This window comes from Nannobrachium achirus (genome assembly GCF_963921795.1).
Source record: "Nannobrachium achirus genome assembly, chromosome: 5".
Taxonomy (NCBI): Eukaryota; Metazoa; Chordata; class Actinopteri; order Myctophiformes; family Myctophidae; genus Nannobrachium; species Nannobrachium achirus.
Window position 1 is genome coordinate 34,053,128 of NC_137814.1, and position 14,615 is coordinate 34,067,742.

Consider the following 14,615-nt stretch of genomic DNA (forward strand, 5'->3'; position numbering starts at 1 on the left):
GGACGATTTTGCACAAACTACTTTTTGGCCTATTTATGGAGATAAGCGACCAACGGTCGCTTATCTCCCGATTAGGGAGTCTTACTGGTTTAAAATGTAATCTCTCTGGGCTGTGTCACAGGCCTGACGCTGTTGACAGAAAAAAAATGATCAATGACAGTAGATCAGCCCCATGGGAAGTGTAAGATACACATCACATGATTAATGGCTTTGCCAGCTGTCATGAACTATACTGGACCAATATGGTGAAGGCATCATAAATCACATCAGTTCTGACGCATGAAGGTTTTGTGCACTTTATAAAAGCTAACTTTGCTGCATTTGACTTATGGCTCCCTGAAAGATATCCGTGTAGTTTTGTTAGGATGACTTTTTGTTTGTTTGGTTTTGGCACACATTTGGCTTACAATAGTCATTCCAATCACAGAATGTCCCCAAGAAGATGATTTAACCTCCTTGGAGCTGAAAACATCAGAAAAGCATTGAGCCATAAAAGTATGTATATTATCATTACACTGCATTACTGATTTGCATTTTGCATCTTTTTTGCACCTCTCAGTTGTGTTCAACTGATGCCTATGAATGCTCCATGAATGACCAAACCTAACATAGTAATTATGTGTGCAAAGACCACCTTTTTCAGTCAAACGCGAAACATATTCTTCCCCCGATTATGATAAAACGCGTTTTTTATGCACATTTGCATTCCAATAACATGCCTGTAGATCACTGGGATACCATGTGGTCAAAATAACTCGCCTTAATGGCCACATTAGCATGACAGGTCACCAGAGGTGCTGCATGGAAATGATTACAAATCCTCCCTCCCATGCCTTAACGTGCACAAGTACATTAATCACAGGTATACCGGTATGTGGTTGTCCAATGTACAGCAACACAGAATGAGCCAGAGAAACGATGCTTAGATAGAGAGACAGACAGACACATGGCTAGATACATAGATACTGTTAATGTAAAGCACTGGGTTGCTTACACAAATATTTCAGAGAGCATTTCAAAAAACATTATTAATGTCTGTCCATGCATGGTTCACTATCCAGCAGAAGCTAAATATTTGCCATTTAATCTGAAGGGATTGGAGGATAAATGAATCCTGGAAATCAGTTTCTTTATTAAAAATAAATCTTTCACCGCACCACGATCCCTCTATTTGCTTGACTCATAACCCCTATAGTTATTTCCCAACTGTACTGTACTGACTGTACTTTTCTTTACAAACACTATCTAGTTTGAGCTTCCCTTAGCTGCAGGTTTAATCATACGTCGCTGGGTCAGAGCACAATCATTGAAGAGCTCAATTACTGGCTCTGTGTCTCAAGTCTGTATACATCTTTACTATCACCAAGACAGAGGCAAAGAAACAGCAAAGGTCATGCCAACTTCGATAAGAGCAAGGTGAGAGGAGTGCCCTGACATGAATTCAGAAATCTTATATCACATCCATTGCATATGCTACCATTTTAGATGTACATTGCTGGTGCTCAATATGTTTAATTTGAATATGTCATCTTATCACAACCCAGCCTTCATTTGTCCTGGCTGAGGGAGGGATAAAAGGACTGAGAGAATCATAAGCTTGCACTGATTGGCCAGTCAGTGTATCTTCCCCAGGGTTATATGGCAGCGAGCTGACCAGTGAGCGAAAGCTAAAGCAGTATCTTCCCTATAGGGGATATTCAGCACCTGACCAATAAGTATATAGCTAAAGTACCATCGCACGGTGAACTGTCACTGGGAGCAACACACAGTGGTTGCTGCACGTGGTTTGGTCAAATTCACAGCTGAGGGAACACTGGAGTTAATCTGGGTGCAAAGGAATCAAAACACAACAGGGAAAACAGTGACCTTCGAGGGTTCACAGAATGGCACATGTAATTGCAAGGCCAGCCATATTTTCAACCAACTCCTGCACCTTCATTTACAGTAACGTGTCGATTAAATGCTGTGCTCCCATTGTCTTCATATTTGTCGTTGTCCTTCAGGCACAGCTGATATGCCCTGCTTGGTTAGATAACCTCTGGCAGCGACTAATGCTTGGGTGATGATAATCTATATCTATTTTAATTATTGATCCCATATCATCCACCTCTGCTTAGTGTTTCTGGTGAAACGGAGAGGATCTTTTGCTGTTTCAATAAAAACTTGAGTGGGGTTACTGAAATGGGTCAGTGTAAACAATTGAAAATGTGATACAAGGCTTAATCATTATAGTCCCCTTTGTTGAGCCCTTTCCTTCTACATGATCTCTTTTCTGTGTGCAACTGCATGACTGGTTGTTCTGTTTCATGACTTTGTTGTTTGGAACTAAATCCTTTTTTCTCACAGAATGCCTTCTTTTCCTGTTTGTTTAAGAGGTCACGTTTAAAGGATGGTGTCCCTCGAGTTAAGCATTATGAGTGGAACAAGTCTAAAAGCTTCTAGTTCAGTAAACTGGAGCGCTCTGGTGATAACTACTTAGCATAGTGTTTTCCTACATGCAAGCGCTAGCAAAATCTCCCATCCGCATCTACCATAAGTACCAGGAGACGAAATTGTCCCCATAGATGTGATGTTCCTGATGTGAGTGGGTCAAAAAAGTGTATTCCACTGACAATGTGCAAGTTTGACTAGCTATTGCACACAAACGTAAACAGTTACGTTGGAGGGGGAAAAAAGGAAATATAAAATCCAAAAATGTTTCCAGTGTTAATGTGGTGGGTTGATCCTTAATTGGTTGAAGCTCCTAACACCCCAGGTTGTAGATTTTGTTTGAGACCAAAGTAGGACAGACAAAGCAATTTCTTGACAACCTTGCAAATGATCTATTTTAGGCATGACATCTGCTGTATCTGTTTGAGCATTACATGTACAGTACTGATTCACTTTCATCAGCAAGCATAAGCAAACAGACATACTTTTGATGTCATGGTCTCTGCTTTATTAAGACATGTGTCCTGGTCACGTGAATACAATATATATTCTCTGCACAGTACAGCGAGTACACATTAATAAATGTAAAATATTGCTGTGTGTACTGCCTGGCGGCATATTGTTTCCCAAGCTTTCCACCAAGGGGCTAGCTTCTTCTGGGTTCTTGTTGAATCTGCTGTTCCTATTAATGGCCCAGCAGATGTCGCTATTTCACCTTTTACTGGTGTCAAGACTTTTGTATATCTCTATGAGGTTTTGGCAACCTTAACACTTGATTTTATTATCATAGCAAACCATTTCATAACACTTTATGTTTTCAATCACTACTTTGGCTAGTCTTTTTTTAAATCATCAATCATGATAGCATTTAGTAAATCAGTAAGATGCCCTAAGGACGAGAAGCGACCTCACCCTAAAGGGTGATGTCGCGCTGAAACAACAGACAGACAGACACAACACAATATGATGATTGATGACATCAGGGATCTCCATATATGGGCATAAAAGGGACATGGACAAATTAATTTGCAAGTGTGCTCGCATCGCGACAACCACACTGGTAATCATGAGTGACACAATATGTCCATACATGGGCATTCCTCTGTAGATATGGGCTTAATATTGATGACATCAGGAATCTCCATATACCGGTATGGGCATAAAAGGAACAAGGACAGAATTAATTTGCAAGTGTGGTTGCGGTGACGCGGGTCACATGAATGATATGTAGGCTATGTTTCTAGGATTTCTACTGGTTCCATAGAGTGAAGACCCACCCTCCAGCCAATAACATTCATTTGATTCATTTCCGTGTTCATTTCTAAGAAAGATGGCGGTTTGCGATCGCAGAAAAATAGTCTTCATTTACGGTCTATTGAAACCAATGGCGTGACGCTGTCGATTATTTTATGCTTGCCACTCAACTGAATCATCACTTACCACCCTCCACATCGAGGGTCTACTACATTCACAACACCATTAGTGTTTGCGATATCTTGTGTACAAACTAGGGTGGCATAAGAGGAAAGTTCATGGATTCACTGAAATCAAAAAGCTTCAAATTGTTCGGCGAGCAAATGGTAAACAGCCATTTCCATGGCAATCCAGTTTTTCAACATAATCTTCTTTGGTACTGATCGACTGACCTTACCATCTTATTAATACAAAATAAAATGTTTTGCTGAACCTTTAGGTCATGTGAAAATCTAAATTCAATAATTTCTCCTTTATTTGACCAAATGGGTTCCCAAGATTGGTCCTGCAGATCATATAGCTCATGCTACAGTAGCCTAACCTATAATATATGGCTGTACGGTACATTGATCCGCAGGCCCGGATTTATATGACATGAGGCCCCTGGGCAAGGGGAAATAAAGAGGCCCTTGTGTGCGCGCAAGAATTCCACCTCCGGTCCATCTGACCACACCGTGACCTCACCTCCGGACCGGCCCGTGCATAATGTGACTGTGTGCAGAGGCGTAATTTGACCAATATCTAGGGTGTTGCAAGGAATTAAGTGTTTTACCCATTTTTGGGTGCTTTTTATATAATTTCGGGTGTTTATTCCCCACACAACAGTCTAACAAGGAGCTGCAGATAGCTGTTACTATTTATTTAGCATGCAGCGAAACACACACACACACACGCGGATACATAATTGGAGTTTGCGTGCATGTGTGTAGCCTATGTGTGTGGAAAGTACCGGATACATAGAGTGGGCGGGCTTTAGACTGCACTAAGCTTTCAGAGCAGCTACATGCAGTGTGGCCAGCAGAGCAGAAGCTCTCAATAATAAAACAAAATGTAGGCTACTGTAACTAAACACAAATATCACTTTATTTGGATTGTAATACTTTAAAATGTCATCATTAAATTAACTCATTCAGGGTCTTTTCAAAATGGCTTCCAAGTTCCACACCGCCTCCCTCTCCATAGACTTCCATGTAATTCATAGTGCATGGATAATGCACGCCCATGCCTAGATCGTGCACCACGTGTGTGCACACTGTTCACAGCCTTCAAACAAAAAAATCCGAATGGAAATCCGTTCAGGCATTCATGAGCTAGCAGCCATTATGTTTTCTTGAAATGTAAACAAACATGGCTGCCATGTTTGAAAGATGGGGTTGGTATGGGGGTTAAACATGGAATTTCGCGATTGCGATCATGCCTACTACATTTTTTGGGGTCCAAAAGTCTTACAGTAATGACCACAACTCCCATCTCCATCTACTGTACAACATCATCAGGTGATGAATGCACTGCATTACTGATATTTGGTCAAAATACTTTAACGCACGCACGCACGCACGCACGCACGCACACACACAACTTGACCCCACTGATCATTATTTTGTGGTACAAATATGGCCTTGTTGAAATGGTATTCATTAAAGAGCAGATGTCCATCCTGATCAGAGACATCCATAACAACAGCTCTCTGGCCATGAGCCAACAGCCAACCCACTGCAAAGGGTCAGTAGAATTTTAAGCAAGGTTGGAGTTATCAAATGTCCTGTAGTTGACACAGAACCAGAATTTGTCTGACTGTGGGTGTCATCTGGCACAACATCCTCATTAGTCCTGAGAACAGCAAGCCAAGACCCGACCGTTGGATTAGTGGAAAAGGGGGCAGAGGCAATCCAAGCAGACAACCCACACCTCTGTGATTAATTCTGCTAGGGTCAAGGCCCCAACCATTGTGGTTTTGATCTTGTCAGGTTATTTGTGTCATAATGTTCCTTTCCTTGAAACACTCTACCAAAAGATCAGAAGCACTGGGGAACAAAGATGGACCACATTCCCATAAAGTCTGTGGGTCACTGGTTGATAACGATGGCTTCTATGACTAAAACAGTTATTCTATTTACTTTACTCGCGTGTTCAACAAAGACACTCTGCATTAGGCAAGAGGCCACGTTGTTCAGGATGTTATAGGTGTAGGTTGCCCAGGCGGCTGTTAAAAGTAAACGTTAACAGTACAAAGCTTGTTTTTGCTTTCCTGCAATATGGTGTATGACTGCTTGCGGGCATGTTTCTTAATTAATTTACAAACATACACTGATACACTTATACAGTATAAAATCAATATAACTGAACTACACACTCCACAATACTTTTGCTCTTACAGATCAACAGCTAAAGCATTTCAAAGTCATTTCTAATTTACATTTCAAGTAAACACATCTGAAATGGGGGGTAAAAACGTAATGAAATATTCATGGGAGATAACTAAAGCTACACTTGGATCATGTTGAATTGTATACGTGACTGTACCGAACATATTATACAGTATGTCCATAGCTGCCCTTGGCTTTCCACTCTGTCAAATGCAATAAATGCAAAAAAGGACAGGAATCATAGCTGTTCGCTGAAGAAAATTAAGTAAACAATAAACTTTCCTCTGCATTTAGGAAAGTAGCATTATCAAATGTTGTAGGGACATGGTTCAATGTCAGGTAGCAGAAACAAGAACACGAAAGACACTTACAGTTCTTAAGGCCTTTCTAGCTTCCTTGGTTTACACTAAAGTTTGGTTTGTCTATAGCATTTCAGACAGAAGTGGGGAAATACCCTTTTGGCCACGAAGGAAGATATTAAGCTTCTTTATTAGTGTACTATTGTATACTCTGCACCTGACATGAAGTATCATTATTAATTCATGGTTTACCTGGTCAAACTTGTTTTCTACCAAATATAAATGTATCGTTTGATCCATTGAGAGTCCGGTGGTCTTGTACAGATATGCTCTTGTTAGAACAAACAGTCCTCAGCCAGGGGATAATGTTGCATTGAGGTGAAATACATTGTGTGCTTGGCTTGAGTGCGCAGCAACCTGCAGTATCATTGTGTCTGATGCTGGATTTATATTTAGTGGCCAAGGCCACGAAGTGGCAAAAGGCCACTCCTTGATATTGGACTTCAGTATTATTATTCCGCCACTTTTTCTCTAGCGGCTAGACCGTGCAGTCGCTTTTTACGAAACTCGGCAGTATGGCAGAGGACTATGCCAAATGGCTAAAACGCGAAGCTCGCAACAATCGGCCAAAGGGTGGCGCTGTAGGAAGCCTTTGAAAAATGCCAACTTTGAACTGGTGTAGCTCATGCCCTGTTTCAGGTACAGCAATGAAACCTGTATACACTTATGCGTCTCCTCATGCCGAACAACTTTTACGCTCTGACTTTTGACCTCTGACCTTTACCTCTCCCACAATTTTGAATTATATGAAAAACAGTCAAAATCTATCTCCTCCTGGGATTTTCGCGTAACGTGCGTGAAACATTTTTTTACATGAACTTTGGACCAATGCGGTCATCGCACAGCGGCCGGATTTTCTTTAAAGCAAAACATTATTTTTTAATAATTCACTCAATGTTGCAGTTTTATGCAAATTATTCTTCTGCCTCTAAATCATACATGCAAAGTGACACGTTCATGGCATTTGGCAAATATGTCGAGGGTTAGTCCAAATATCACTGAAAGCAATCTTACTCGAATTGGCCAAAGGGGGGCGCTATACGAAGCGTTTGAAAACTCAAACTTTAAAGGGGCATAAGTCATGCCTCGTTTCGTTTGAAGACATGCAACTTGCTTACACGCGTGCCTTGACTCAGGCTGAAGACATCTGTGTCTTTGTTAAGTAAGCTCCGCCCTTCGATTTTCCGCCTTTTGGAGCAGTTCGTAAAACACTTAAACCCGCTTTTATTCCGGAACTTTCGCGTCACGTGCACGGAACTTTTTTTACATGAACTTTGGACCAATATCTAAAGATCTGTCAGATCGGATTTTTTAAAAATTGAAACATGCTTTTTTAATAATTCAATTCATATTGCGGTTTTATGCAAATTATTCTTCTGCCTCTAAAACAAACATTCAAAGTAATATTTTCTCACTGTGCAGAGCTGTGCATAGTTCACATGGTAAGGCCTTTGTCTATCATTCCAGAAGTCTCCTGTTCAAGCCTTACCTCATGCATTTAAAATACATTTTACAACATTTTGCCGTGAAAACCCTGGTATTGCAACTAAACATGGCAACCCGACCAAACATGGCAACCCTATTAAGCAAGAGAGTATAAATAACGGTTGAGGTGAGGCCATTTCCTCCTCACTCAGTTTGTTTGGAAGCCGCATGCTGCTGCTGGATGCTGCTGGATACTCCATTCTGCGCCCATCTACTCAGCGGTGAGTTGTGGCTTGGTTGGTTAGTTTTGCTAAAGTGTGTTGAAATGTGTCTGCTAGTTGTTTGGTGATTTAGCAAAAAGGCTAACTTTAACATGGGATTTAACATGGAACACAAGCTCAAACCGATTATTTTATTCGACAAAATGGAGAACAGTACAAGTATAGTCAATACAATAGTAATTGTAACCCAGGGTTCAGATTGTATATTTTCATTTTATTTTTAAATGGAATGTTTTCTTCATTTCCACATGCAATGTTTTGGTCCCGGTCAGGGGCGTCACACCAAATTCTGGGCCCTGGGTACAAGGATTCACAGCGGGCCCCCCATGAATGTTAACTATTGAAAAATAGCAGATATACAAGCTCACAGCGCGGCACAGAGTGCCGCGCTGCGAGCTTGTAGATCTGCTATTTTTGAAAAAAATGTGAAAATGTGTGCAAGAAACATATGTTTCCATGTCAGTGATGCTCAAACCTTTTCATGTGAAGGACCCCCAAAATTATATGTATTTAGCCACGGACCCCCATCTCAAAATATTTAGTTCCAGGGACACCCCAGAAGCAAAATTTGAGTTACAAATGTTCGCTTAAAAAAACATATATTCAAAGATTTGCACACATTTTCACGACTTTTAAAAAATAGCAGATCTACAAGCTCGCAGCGCGGCACCGACGCGCTGTGAGCTTGTATATCTGCTATTTTTCAATAGCTAAAGTTACTAGGGCCCCTCCAACTTGGGCCCTAGTAACTCAGTCCCACTTTCCTACCCCTTGTGACGCCCCTGGTCCCGGTACCCAAGTCACAATCAGTCACACAGCTTCCCTTTAATTGACAATCATCACCACACCCAGTATAAAACCGTCAGTCTGCAGTTTGCTCAGTGAGGTGCACATCACTGGAGCTGCTGCAGATCTGTACTGTTCATTATTTCAACAACTATTCCTATTTCTAACAGTTTTAATTCATTCATTCAGTTTAATTCATTCACCTCAGCTCACCTCACCTCATTTTTCTCTCCCTCCCCCACCTAGACTGGCTGGAAGATAAATTGGTAAGTGAACATGTGGCTCAGAAATGTTTGTTTCTGGTTTTGGGATTGGAATGTAAAAAGATTCATTTCGGGAATGTAATTATTGCTTGTAGATAAGCTGCTAAGTTGATTATTGATGTGTTTTGAGTTCAATGGCAAGCTTGTAGATCAGCAGATTTGTCGACTTTATTTTGTTTTAAGCTTGTAGATCGGCTGATTATTATTATTTTTTTTTTAGTTTTTTTGCCTGTGAACTGAATCTAGTTGTTTGGTTTTCAGAAAAACTACATTTCCCAGAATGCAGCAGCTAAGATGGTTGCTTGTTGGGCGTCGGCCGATTGAATCCATCTGAACAGTTTGCGCAAAACACTGCTGAGTTGAGGAGGCTGTGTGCTTCTCTGTTAACCGGTAAGACTGTTTGCTTGTGTTTTGTATGGTCTCTTTTACCGTTTTACTGTGTTATTTTGGTTCTATGGTTTACAGTGAGAATGTGTTTTATATTGTCAGGAGTGTTTAGTTGTGGATGATTGCCTGTGTCCACTATTGTTTGGGGTGTGGCCTCATCTCTTTCTTTAATGTAAGCATTTAACTAAAGAGATGTGAGTATTATTGCGACTGTTAGGTCGCAGTTACTATCGAAACCTCCACCGGCTGTCACTCTGTCCGTGTGACATCATACTTTTGCCCTATTCATTAAGGGTGTCGGAAAAAATCGATATGAATCGATTATCGGTTTCAACACTAGCGATACGGCTGCATCGATGCGCGTTTACCCGGATCGGTCCAAATCGCGGCCGTATCGGTCGATGTATCGGTCCTAAAGTAATTAATCGGATTAATAGGATTTTAGCATTAAATAATTAATCTGCTGTGAAATTCTGAACTTACTTACTCATCGTTTACTGTTACAAATCATTACTTCAAAAGTGAGCGCTCTGCTAGCACAGTCAGTGCTGCAGTGAGTGCAACGGAAAGAAAAAAAAGAAAAAGCTGCCTGCTGCTCTGTCCTCCAAATAGAGCTGTGTTTCTACGTACTGCAGTCACTGTCCTGCGGAAAGCCGCAGATCTACAAGCCCACAGGGTGTTGCATGTGGATGGGTTGTAAACTTATAGATCTGCTACTTCCGATGCAGCGTGTATGACGCTTGCATGTGCGACACACAGCGACTTGTAAACAAACCAACAACGTGTTAGTTGAGTTCCATCACTATGGATTCATTATTCCAGTGGAGAAACGCAAGTTTGGATTTTATAAGAATGCGACAGTAATGGATTGGATTATAACACTTTTCCCAGTAGAACCCGGTTCTACTAGAACCATCAGAAGTCCCCGCGCTTGTCGACAGCAAAGGTAATAATCACAGCATCAGCTTTTATGGCAAAGGGCTACTATAGAGTATTGGTTTTCAAAGTGGGGTCCGGGGACCCCCAAGGGTCCTTGAGGGAGTTCTAGGGGGTCCTCGGCGAAATGATAGGAACCAAATGGACCCTTGGGTATGTGTAACTCAGGGGAGTGTACAAATGGAACCAAATGGACCCTAATGAACCCTTGGGTATGTGTAACTCAGGGGAGTGTACAAATGGAACCAAATGGACCCTAATGAACCCTTGGGTAAACTTAAGACAGCCTGATCCATGTCAAACTGGAGGTCCTTGACATTGATTTTTTTAGAACTACTGCAGTAGAGCCATAAGATAACAAGTAGACATGATGTGTGCCAGACTTCAAATGTTGCACTTATAGCCTACTTTATACTGCTGTTGTTACTGTTGTAAAGTGGATCTCTTTGAAATGATCTTATTGACTGAATAACAGCAGGCTCTTTTACTAGTTTTATTTGGTGATCTGATCTGTGGCATTGCTGAGGATTGATCTGATCTGTGGCATTGGTGAGGATGTATTTTAGTTTTTCAGTGTTATTATAGCAGCTTTGCAAAGTACAATTATTGCACTGTACTGAAGCCTGAAGGGCCAGGCCTTTTGTGTGTTTGTTTTATATTTCTCCACCTGACCAACTGTAACTGCTAAAGTGAAGTTCTTAGAAATGGGTGTGTGAGACAGATTTTCAAACCATGTCAGTAGGCTTTGTAGTTTACATTAATTATTTTTTGTATCTACATGTCTGTGTCTATTTTATGATTTGTCATCCATCTTTCTTTACAATTTTCTGTTATTCCATGGTTTTTTATGAGATATCCATTATTTGAAGGTCAGCAATGCTACGTTATAGATTATAGCTTCTTAATTGAATGGAAAATTTATGTTTCATTAAACGTATGTATCAGATCACACCGTATCGCATCGAATCGTATCGAATCGTATCGAATCCAATCGAATCGCATAAAATCCTCGAAATCGTATCGAAATCGTATCGAAATTGCACCGTATCGAATCGTATCGAATCGTTCTGTATGTAAGCCGTATCGTTTCCGAATCGAATCGTTAGCCCATGTATCGGATACGTATCGAATCGCCTTGTAGGGGATGGATACACACCCCTACTATTCATATCTCCGCTACCATTGCCCTTATCCATGCCAAACTTTGCACACACTCCTTGGCTGCCTGATTTCTCATATGGCCCTCCAGTGCCACCATGAGGCCGATTCTTGCAAAACATTTTTCAACACTGCTCCTACAGATTTTGGCCTAAAATCACGCAAATTGGATGGCAAATCACAACCTCCAAATCAGCAGATCTGTTGACTTTATTTTGTTTTAACCTTGTAAATCGGCTGATAAGTTGATTTTTCTTTTTTTTTATCCAGGCCCTGTTTTTTGCATGTGAACTGAATCTAACTGATGGCGTTGTTTGGTTTTCAGAAAAACTACATTTCCCAGAATGCAGCAGCTAAGATGGCTGCTTGTTGCAATCAGTTTGATTTGTCAGCACCTGGCCGCAACACAGCTTCTCCGAGTCGGGCAATCCAAATGTTTTTGCTCTTAACCACCGAGCTCTGCTTCACTGTGTAGCTGGCTCTCGAAGGGACTCTTCCATCGAGCAGTAAGCAAAACTCCACTATGTTCTCCTCTGTCGCACATTTGCTCTGTATTTTGCCACATTGCTAATGGTGGTTCTATCTGTTCCCATTGTAGGCAAATTAGGAGCTGCATCTGAATCTTGGAAGAGAAATGGCATGTGTTAATGGAAGCAACGGCATACTGTGAAACATGTGTTTCGAATGTAACCCCTGTTAAGTTCTGGAAAGAAGCATATTTTGAGTTAAAAGCCCCGGTTTTGGGAAGAACTTTATTTCATGTTTTAGGGGAACGCCCCATTGAATAAAACAACGCTTATTGCGTTTTCACCTTGAGAACTGTTTCCGCGTGCTGGTTTGGGTTCAGACTTCACAATACTTAATGTTTAAAAACTTTATTTGAAGACGTTTACTACTTGAATTATTTGAAAACATTGTGATTTAAAAGACATGCCTGAAAATGGCTAGGTTGTTAACCCTCTGTTTTGAAGGTTTACAACCTGATCACCAACTCTTCAACAACAAAGACAACTAATGAAAAAGTTGGAAAATAAAGATAGAGTTAAAACCTTGAGGAGTTCTTTGGAACTATTTTATGTCTGTTGCATATAGTCTTTTGCATACATGTTGTGTAGAGGTCAATTTGTGCTTTTACCAATAACTATGCCGATTAGTGTAAAATCGGCAGAGTCTCTGTCATTTATAGCGCCACCAGAAGGCCGAAAACACTCTTCGATATTACTCCTTCAGATTTTATCCGATAATCACAGAAATGGGTACACAGTATCTCTACAGTGATGTAATCATGACGGATTTGTCCGATATCATATTCTATCTAATTGGCTAACATTGAATTCCAAGGTTTGCAGGATTGCTCCTTATTGAACAAAATGTCTCAAACGCAGCCTGCTATTTGTGTGAGATTTTGCACACACATTCCCACTAGGCCAAGGAACAGATGCCACCCTTCTCACATTGGCCTGTTATAACGCCACCAGCGGGTCAATTTTTGCAAAACAAATTTTTGGAACAAAATGCTTCAAATCCCGCATGCAGCGTCCGATTGCCGTGAAAGGCCCAAGAACACGTGGTACCCTTTTCACTTTGGCCTATTATAGTCGCCACTAGGCCAAAAAAAAAAAAAAAAAAAAAAAAACACCTGACCTGCCGGAGACCTGTTCGGAAGAACACTGCTTCCAGTTTTTCTTTGATTTGTTCTTTTTTCCCTTGATGCCTTTTTGCTTTCCTGCTTTTTATGCCTTGGCCACTTTATCGCTGATTGCAGCTATATTGTTTTTTATATTTGTGCTGTATCTGGCTTGCAGTTTCTCCCACAGTTTTTACAATGTGTTTTTGTAACATGTCCCATCTGTTTTAAATGTTTGCTGTGCTGTTTTCTTTTTAGCATCCCATCATGAAGCACTTTAAGATGTAAACTCTACAGTACATGGTTATATAGCCTAGGGTTCAGTCAGTATCATTCATATAACACATGGTTTAAGTAACATGACAAAGTATTTTGCTTTGTATTAAAATCAAATTATACATGTTATTTCATAGATCTGCTGTTTCAAGTTGTCATTATTACGGTATTGTTTAAAATAAATCTATCTCTATACAAGACTGATATGAAATTACATTTGTGTGAGGCTATATGTCAAAATGTTTTTTTAAACAATTGTCATTCAGTTGTAACTAAGTATAAAACAGGAGCTCGAATCTTTAGCCTTCACCCCTAACCTGGTGTGCATTGCTGCTGCCTCATTCTGTCTGCATAAGTTCTCTTTTTCAGCCTCTCTCTTACCAGGACCAGCGGAGGAACCCCATTTACATTTTATATTAAACAGTTAATTAAACGTAACCTAACAGCGCTTGAACTGCCGATCTGGCTGCTGAATTCATTTAACAGTTAATATACCTATACCAGAATTGTTACATTATTGGCTATGGTTACAATAAGTACATTATGGTTGGCTTTACTTCTTTGAGTAAATAAAGATCATAAAGTACTGCCTCATATCTCCCGTGTCTCAGGCGTGGAAGAAGATACGATCGATGAGGAGACATCTCCAGTCTTTTCCCAGCAGTCACAAGAGAGAACGACAAGGCAACAGAGCAGGGGCGTCACAAAGGGGGGAAAAGTGGGACTGAGTTACTAGGGCCCAAGGTGGAGGGGCCTTAATTATTTTATACTTTAGCTACTGAAAAATAATAGCAGATATACAAGCTCACAGCACGGCACTCGTGAGCTTGTAGATCTGCTATTTTTCAAAAGTCGTGAAAATGTGTGAAAATCTTTGAATATTTGTAACTCAAATTTTGCTTCTGGGGGGTCCCTGGAACTAAATATTTTGAGATGGGGGTCCGTGGCCAAATATATATCATGTTGGGGGTCCTTCACATGAAAAAACCACTGACATAGATAGATAGGTTTTTCAAAAAACCTTAGAAGGATTTGAAATATTCAAGACGTTCAATGCTTGCACAAAT